Consider the following 8,725-nt stretch of genomic DNA (forward strand, 5'->3'; position numbering starts at 1 on the left):
GTGTGATGTTCCCCTTCCTGTGTCCAAGTGTTCTCATTGTTCAATCCCCACCTATGAGTGAGAACATGTGGCATTTTTTTTTTGTTCTTGTGATAGTTTGCTGAGAATGATGGTTTCCAGCTTCATCCATGTCCCTACAAAGGACATGAATTCATCCTTTTTTATGGCTGCATAGTATTCCATGGTGTATATGTACCACATTTTCTTAATCCAGTCTATCACTGATGGATGTTTGGGTTGGTTCCAAGTCTTTGCTATTGTGAATAATGTTGCAATAAACATACGTATGCATGTGTCTTTATAGCAGCATGATTTATACTCCTGTGGGTATATACTCGGTAATGGGACGGCTGGGTCAAATGGTATTTCTAGTTCTAGATCCCTGAGGAATCGCCACACTGACTTCCACAATGGTTGAACTAGTTTACAGTCCCACCAACAGTGTAAAAGTGTTCCTATTTCTCCACATCCTCTCCAGCACCTGTTGTTTCCTGACTTTTTAATGATTGCCATTCTAACTGGTGTGAGACGGTATCTCATTGTGGTTTTGATTTGCATTTCTCTGATGGCCAGTGATGATGAGCATTTTTTCATGTGTCTGTTGGCTGCATAAATGTCTTCTTTTGAGAAGTGTCTGTTCATATCCTTTGCCCACTTTTTGATGGGGTTGTTTGTTTTTTCTTGTAAATTTGTTTGAGTTCTTTGTAGATTCTGGATATTAGCCCTTTGTCAGATGAGTAGATTGCAAAAATTTTCTCCCATTGTATAGGTAGCGTGTTCACTCTGATGGTAGTTTCTTTTGCTGTGCAGAAGCTCTTTAGTTTAATTAGATCCCATTTGTCAGTTTTGGCTTTTGTTGCCATTGCTTTTGTTTTAGTTATGAAGTCCTTGCCCATGCCTATGTCCTGAATGGTATTGCCTAGGTTTTCTTCTAGGGTTTTTATGGTTTTAGGTCTAACATTTAAGTCTTTAATCCATCTTGAGTTAATTTTTGTATAAGGTGTAAGGAAGGGATCCAGTTTCAGCTTTCTACATATGGCTAGCCAGTTTTCCCAGCACCATTTATTAAATAGGGAATCCTTTCCCCATTTCTTGTTTTTGTCAGGTTTGTCAAAGATCAGATGGTTGTAGATGGGTCTTATTCATTTTTTTGGTTTTTTTTTTCTGTTTTTATTTTTTTAGTATGCTTTTTACATCGTTCATTTTTATAAGCTAACCAATACAGTTTTAAAATTTTCATTTTCAAACCAAAAGTGGCATTTCAGGCCAGGCACAGTGGCTCACACCTGTAATCCCAGCACTTTGGGAGGCCAAGGCGGGTGGATCAGTTGAGGTCAGGAGTTTGAGATCAACCTGTCCAACATGGTGAAACCCCGTCTCTACTAAAAATACAAAAAATTAGCCAGGCAGGCATGATGGCATGTGCCTGTAGCCCCAGCTATTCAGCAGGCTGAGGCATGAGAATTGCTTGAACCCAGGAGCAGAGCTTGAAATCAGCTGAGATCATGCCACTGCACTCCAGCCTGGGCACCAGAATGAGACTTCTCTAAAAAGAAAAAAAAAAAAGGCATCTCAAATAAATGGGGCAAACAAACTGTGTTAAAACATTTATTTAAAATGTTTGGGGACAATCAGGTAGTCATCTGAAAAACAGTGTAAATTAGAATCACTGTCATCCTTACACCAGGATCAATTCCTGATAGATCAAATATTTATATATAAAAATTGAAATCCTAAAATAAGAAGTATATAATGAATGTTTTAAAAATAATCTCATAATGAGAAAGACTTATCTAAGAATGCTATAAATCCAGAAATGACTAAAGAAAAGATAGATACATTCAACCACACAAACATTTTTAAAAGTATAATCAAATTTAAAAGGCAAATAACAAAGTACCAAAAATCTTGCCACTCATATCCTTAAATAGCTAATTTATTCTATAAGTCATAAAATTCTAGTTGACCATAGGATAATGGTAGCTGCATGAATATTTCTTACACATCACCCCAACAAGCTATAAAATCAGCAATAGTGCACATAAAACTACACATGACCTAAGCCTTCACCATTACATTACTACATGAAATTGGAGCCCCAGGAAGGGGGCAGTTTAGGGGACAGGAAAATATTTTAAGAAATAATGGTTAAATTATTTTCTAAACATGATGAAAACTATAAATTCACAGTTCCAAGAAATTCAACAAGCCCAAAGCAGGAGAAAGAACACCAGCCAAGGCACTCTTTTAATAATCAATAATTAAAAATCAATTTCAATAATCAAATTCCTTAAAACAAAGGATAAAGAGAAAATCTTAAAAGCAGCTAGTAAAAAGGATAAATTACACACAGGGCACAAAGATAAAAATAAGGATTGATTTCTCATCAGAAATTATGCCAGCCAGCTGAAATGATACACAAAGAAAGGCATATTACCCCTGCCATATTTGTGCCCAACATATACAACCTAAAGTTGACATGATAATATATCAGAAAATTGCAAATTGAAAGACATTCTACAAAATATCTAGCCAGTATTCTTCAAAAGGTCATAGGTCAAGAAAGACAAAACCTGAGAAGCTGTGCCATACTCAAGGAGAATGAAGAAATGTGATGACCCAATGCAACATGAGTTCCTGGATTGGACCCTGTACAAGAACAAAGGATATTGGTAGGACAACTGAAAAAAGCTTGAATAATGACAATATACAGAATCACTGTAATTTCCTGGTTTTGACCATTATACTATGTGATATGGTTTGGCTCTGTGTCCCCACCCAAATCTCATCTTAAATTGTACTCCCATAATTCCCACATGTTGTGGGAGGAACCTGGTGAGAGATAATTTGAATGACGGGGCAGTTTCCTCCATACTGTTCCCATGATAGTGATTAAGTCTCACGAGATCTGATGGATTTATCAGGGGTTTCCACTTTCGCATTTTCCTCATTTTCTCTTGCCACCACTATGTAAGAAGTGTCTTTCGCCTCCTGCCATGATTCTGAGGCCTCCCCAGTCATGTGGAACTGTAAGTCCAATTAAACCACTTTTTCTTCCCAGTCTCAGGTTTGTCTTTATCAGCAGCATGAAAACAGACTAATGCAGTAAATTGGTACCAGTAGAGTGGGGCACTGCTTAAAAGATACCCAAAAATGTGGAAGTGACTTTGGAACTGGGTAACAGGCAAAGGTTGGAACAGTTTGGAGGGCTCAGAAGAAAACAGGAAAATGTGGGAAAGTTTAGAACTTCCTAGAGACTTGTTGAATGGCTTTGACCAAAAGCCTGATAGCAATATGGACAATAAGATCCAGGATGAGGTGGTCTCAGATGGAGATGAAGAACTTGTTGGGAAATGGAGCAAAGGTGACTCTTGTTACCTTTGTTGTCTTGTTAGCAAAGAGATTGGTGGCACTTTTCCCCTGCCCTAAAGATTTCTGGAACTTTGAACTTGAGAGAGATGATTTAGGGTATCTGGCAGAAGAAATTTCTCAGCAGCAAAGCACTCAGGATGTGACTTGGGTGCTGTTAAAGGCATTCAGTTTTCTAAGGGAAGCAGAGCATAAAAGTTTGGAAAATTTGCAGCCTGACAATGTGATAGAAAAGAAAAACCCATTTTCTGAGGAGAAATTTAAGCTGGCTGCAGAAATTTGCATAAGTAATGAGGAGCAGAATGTTAATCCCCAAGACAATGGGGAAAGTGTCTCCAGGGCATGTCAGAGGTCTTCATGGCAGCCCCTCCCATCAGGCCCAGAGGTCTAGGAGAAAATGGTTTTGTAGGCTGGGCTCAAGGTCCCCGTACTGTGTGCAGCCTAGGGATGCGGTGCCCTGTGTCCTAGCCATCCCAGCCATGGCTGAAAGAAGCCAACGTCGAGTCAGGCCATGGCTTCAGAGGGTGCAAGCCCCAAGCCTTGGCAGCTTCCACGTGGTAGAGCCTGTGAGTGCGCAGAAGTCAAGAATTAGGGTTTGGGAACCTCTGCCTCAATTTCAGAACATGTATGGAAATGCTTGGATGCCCAGGCAGAAGTTTGCTATAGGAGTGGGGTGCTCATGGAGAACCTCTGCTAGGGCAATGCAGAAGGAAAATGTGGGTTGGAGCCCCCACACAGAATCTCTATGGGGGCACTGCCTAGTGGAGCTGTGAGAAGAGGGCCACCGTCCTCCAGACCCTGGAATGGTAGATCCACCGACAGCTTGCACCATTTATCCAGAAAAGCCACAGACACTCAACGCCAGCCCGTGAAAGCAGCCAGGAGGGAGGCTGTACCCTGCAAAGCCACAGGGGCAGAGCTGCCCAAGACCAAGGGAAGCTACCTTTTGCATCCATGTGACCTGGATGTGAGACCTGGAGTCAAAGGAGATCATTTTGGAGCTGTAAAATTTGACTGACCTGCTGGATTTCAGACTTGCATGGGCCCTGTAACCACTTTGTTTAGGCCAATTTCTCCCCATTTGGAACAGCTATTATTTACCCAATACCTGTATCCCCATTGTATCTAGGCAGTAACTAGCTTGCTTTTGATTTTACAGGCTCATAGGCAGAAGGGACTTGCTTTATCTCAGGTGAGACTTTGGATTGTGGACTTTTGGGTTAATGCTGAGATGAGTTAAGACTTTGGGGGACTGTTGAGAAGGCATGATTGGTTTTGAAATGTGAGAACATGAGATTTGGCAGGGTCAGAGGTGGAATGATATGGTTTGGCTCTGTGTCCCCACCCAAATCTCATCTTGAATTGTGCTCCCATAATTCCCACACGTTGTGGGAGGGACCCAGTGGGAGATAATTTGAATCATGGGGGTGGTTCCCCCATACTGTTCTTGTGATAGTGAATAAGTCTCACAAGATCTTTACTGGGGGTTTCTGCTTTTGCATCTTCCTCATTTTCTCTTGCCACCACTGTGTAAGCAGTGCCTTTTGCCTCCCACCATGATTCTGAGGCCTCCCCAGCCATGGGGAGCTGTAAGTGCATTTAAACCTCTTTTTCTTCCCAGTCTCAGGTATGTCTTTATCAGCGGCATGAAAATGGACTAATACAATGTGGTTACGTACTATAGTCATATGATACGTTCATATTTGTGGAAGCTGGGTGAAGGGTAGATGTGGAGACCATGATTTTTGCAATTTTTTTTAAGTTTAAAGTTATTTCTAAATCAGAAGTTTAAAAAGAAGAAATCACATAAGCCATAACACAATGGAAAGATGTCTTTAAAGTTCAAGGCAGGAGGGATGTCTGGAAATCAGCAAGAAATTTGCACCTGTGTGTGCATGCTCATGTGTGTGTGTATGTTGCAAGGACTTGGAAAGCCCTTTTTTTCCTACCTCTGTACTACTGTAGGGGGAGGCTAAACTTGACCTCTTCCCATCTTAGTTCTTTGTTGGGATGGACTCCTGTAACAAAAGACAGACAAGAGAAAAATCAGTTTATAACATGGGCCATGCACTTCACACAGGAGAAACCTGCATGAAAAGTAACTCAAAATCGTGCCTTAGAACTCCACTTACCTTTAATAAAGCGCAATAAATTAGTAGGAAAATCATGGACAGGACAAGGGAAGTGGTTTTATGCTTCCAAGGGCAGGAAATCATGGAAGGTAAACATATGGGAGGAAACTAAAGGAATAAGGCTTGTTTGCATGTTCCTCTGATGCCATTTCTGGGTTGATAAGAGTCTAGAGTCATTTCCAGTAAAGGGGAATTTTTATTTGTCTTTAGGAAGAAAGGGGGAAAGATAGAGAAAACTATTTCTCCATTTGCTGCTTCTTAATTACCTTCAGTTCAAAAATAATTTTTATATCAGAAAGGCATATTTAGGGGTATATTAGTCCATTTTCACACTACTAATAAAGACATACCCAAGACTGGGTAATTTATAAAGAAAAAGAGGTTTAATGGACTCACCGTTCCACATGGTTGGAGAGGCCTCACAATCATGGCAGAAGGCAAAAGGCAGGTCTTACATGGCAGCAGGCAAGAGGGAGAATGACAGCCAAGTGAAAGAAGTTTCCCCTTATAAAACCCCTTATAAATCCCCTTATAAAACCATCAGATCTCGTGAGACTTACTCACTACCACGAGAACAGTATGGGGGAAATCACCTCCATGATTCAATGATCTCCCACTGGGTCCCTCCCGCAACACACAGGAATTATGGGAGCTACAATTCAAGATGAGATTTAGGTGGGGACACAGACAGACCATATCAGGGGGTAACATAGTCTGGTTTCCTTTACTACCCACCTATCCAAGCACCCCCTTCATCTGGTCCACACAAAGTAAACTCTTGCAGTTCTCTCACTGTTTCCTGGAGTCTGCTTTTGGTCTCATAAGACTGCCCTAACACTTGTTTTTCAGATGTTTAACCCTGTAGGTCTCTGGACAAGTTTGCTTTAGAAGCCCCTAGATGTCGCCCTGAAGAGTGGCTTTCAGAAGTTATGCCTCCTGCCTGAGGGGAGCTCCAGGAAGGGTTCTGCATCACCTCTGAGTTTATCTGGATCACCAGAGGCCTTCCCGTCAGAGCTTTCCCAATCGTTTTTGGCCAAGGAGTGTGAGAAGCTAAAGTTCATAACAACTGCAAGTCAGACAGCCTGGTCTATTCTACTTTAACTCTAGCAGGAAAGGCCTTCATGGTGGGGCCTGAATATCTTCCTTTATAAAATCAAAGCCTGGGGACAGGGTTACTTACTTCTGAGGCTCAATCTGGCTCTAAAATTATGCAACAAATGCCATTCCTGTAGCACTTCCTTCCTGCTGGGTGAGGTACTAAACTCCACAAGCACCACCTCAGTTCATCCTCCCAGAAGTCCTAATAGCTCAGCCTGGGGAGCCCCATTTTACAGATTGGGAAACTGAGGCTAAGAGAGGTTAGGTAGCTTGTTCAGGGTCATGCTGCTGGTAAAAGAGCTCAGGCTACAGTGCTATGCATTGAGTTTTCTCACTTGCCCGTCTAACTGGAGGGCTAAAGGTCAATGAGTGGGCAGCTCCCTTGCTGGGAGCTGTACAGGAATAATGTCCTCGCTGAAGGAGGGGGACTTCTGAGCCACACCCTGGGGTCCAGGGCTCACAGCCTCAGGAGCAAGATCATCCACCCCCTTCCTGGTTCCTTGGGGCTGCTGAGATATTCATAAGAAAGAGTCTGAGTTCTGGCCATTTAACAGAGGAAGAAACGCCAGCTTGGTGAGGTTAACTTACATCCCAGCAGCTAGGAATTGGGAGCAGAGGACCTCAGATTCACACCAGGGCAGGACGCGATGGCCTGGCAGAAGCCTTCACAATCTTTCCAATATATTCTGCTGCCTTCCTTTATAAGTATCCATTTCTGAAATCCTGTGCCCTGGCCAGGCGCATTGGCTCACACCTGTAATTCCAGCACTTTGGGAGGCCAAGGCGGGAGGATCACGAGGTCAGGAGTTTGAGACCAGCCTGGCCAATATGGTGAAACCCCGTCTCTACTAAAAATACAAAAATTAGCTGGGCATGGTGGCAGGCGCCTGTAATCCCAGCTACTCGGGAGGCTGAGGCAGGAGAATCGTTTGAACCTGGGAGGCGGAGGTTACAGTGAGCTGAGATCACACCATTGCACTCCAGCCTGGGTGACAGACAGAGACTCTGTCTCAAAAAAAAAAAAAGAAAGAAAGAAAGAAACTCTGTGCCCTAAGACGTACACACTCGCTGGCTCCGCTCAGACATTTAGCAAAGCAGACACCTTCTCAGGCCTGGAGGAAACAGCCCTTGCTTTTTGGGAATCCACAAGCCCGCAGCTGCAGAGCTTGACCTGGATGGGCAGGCAAAGGCTGACTCCTATGCCTGGTGTGAGTCCAACCTGGCCCCTCTACACCCTCACTTTCACCTCTTAAAGAACTGCCTATCAACAGAGCAGGTACTGCCCAAAACGAACACTTTGGAAACTTGTTGGGACACTTCTGCCCTTCACAAACTGCGGGGAGTACTACTAGCATTTAAGGATTGAGGGTTAGCAATGCCAGACATACCAGAACAAGCAGGGCAGTCTCCCACGATGAAGAGGCCGCCAGGTTCCCCAGGACTCACATGTCCACCTCAAGTTCACATGGGATTATCTGAGCCTAGACTCTCAGTCCTGGGGCTGCTTTATTTCATATAAAAATACAATATTTATCCAAGGTTTTACTACACACTGCATTTTCTGTGAAGACAATGACCGTGTAAATCAGGGAAAGATCTATATTTTATTTTGTTTGAAACTTTACCAAGCATTAGTTACCATTTTGAAAACTCTATCCCTGGTAGTAACATTGGTTGTCATGTTCACTGGCCAGCAGTGAGCAGCACACAGGTGACCTCCCGTGGGCTCCACATTGGACAGCCTCACTGCACCTGCCCAGGCCCTTAGGCCACAGCACTGCCATATTCAGGGACACATTATTCTCTTTTATTATGCTTCCATATTATCATTACAGCATTATTATTATTATTATTATTTTAATTTTGTGGGTAGGATATATTAGCTATACATTTCACTTCAATGGTAGTAGTAAGGGGCACATAACAAAATATTTACTTATATATATATTAAAAAAGAGAGTCTGAGAAGTCTGAAAAGTTTTGCCGTAAACAGTCTCCACCAGCCTCAACTCTGAGTACCCAAGGATTCAGTCTCAAGTCCAGCAACATTGCGAAGCAGGAAATTTACCTTGAAAGGAGCTATGCACTCTAAGTAGTGATTTACCTGTCTGCCTCCCCCACTGGAC

The sequence above is a fragment of the Nomascus leucogenys genome, chromosome 22a, assembly GCF_006542625.1.
Source record: "Nomascus leucogenys isolate Asia chromosome 22a, Asia_NLE_v1, whole genome shotgun sequence".
In the NCBI taxonomy this organism is placed as follows: Eukaryota; Metazoa; Chordata; class Mammalia; order Primates; family Hylobatidae; genus Nomascus; species Nomascus leucogenys.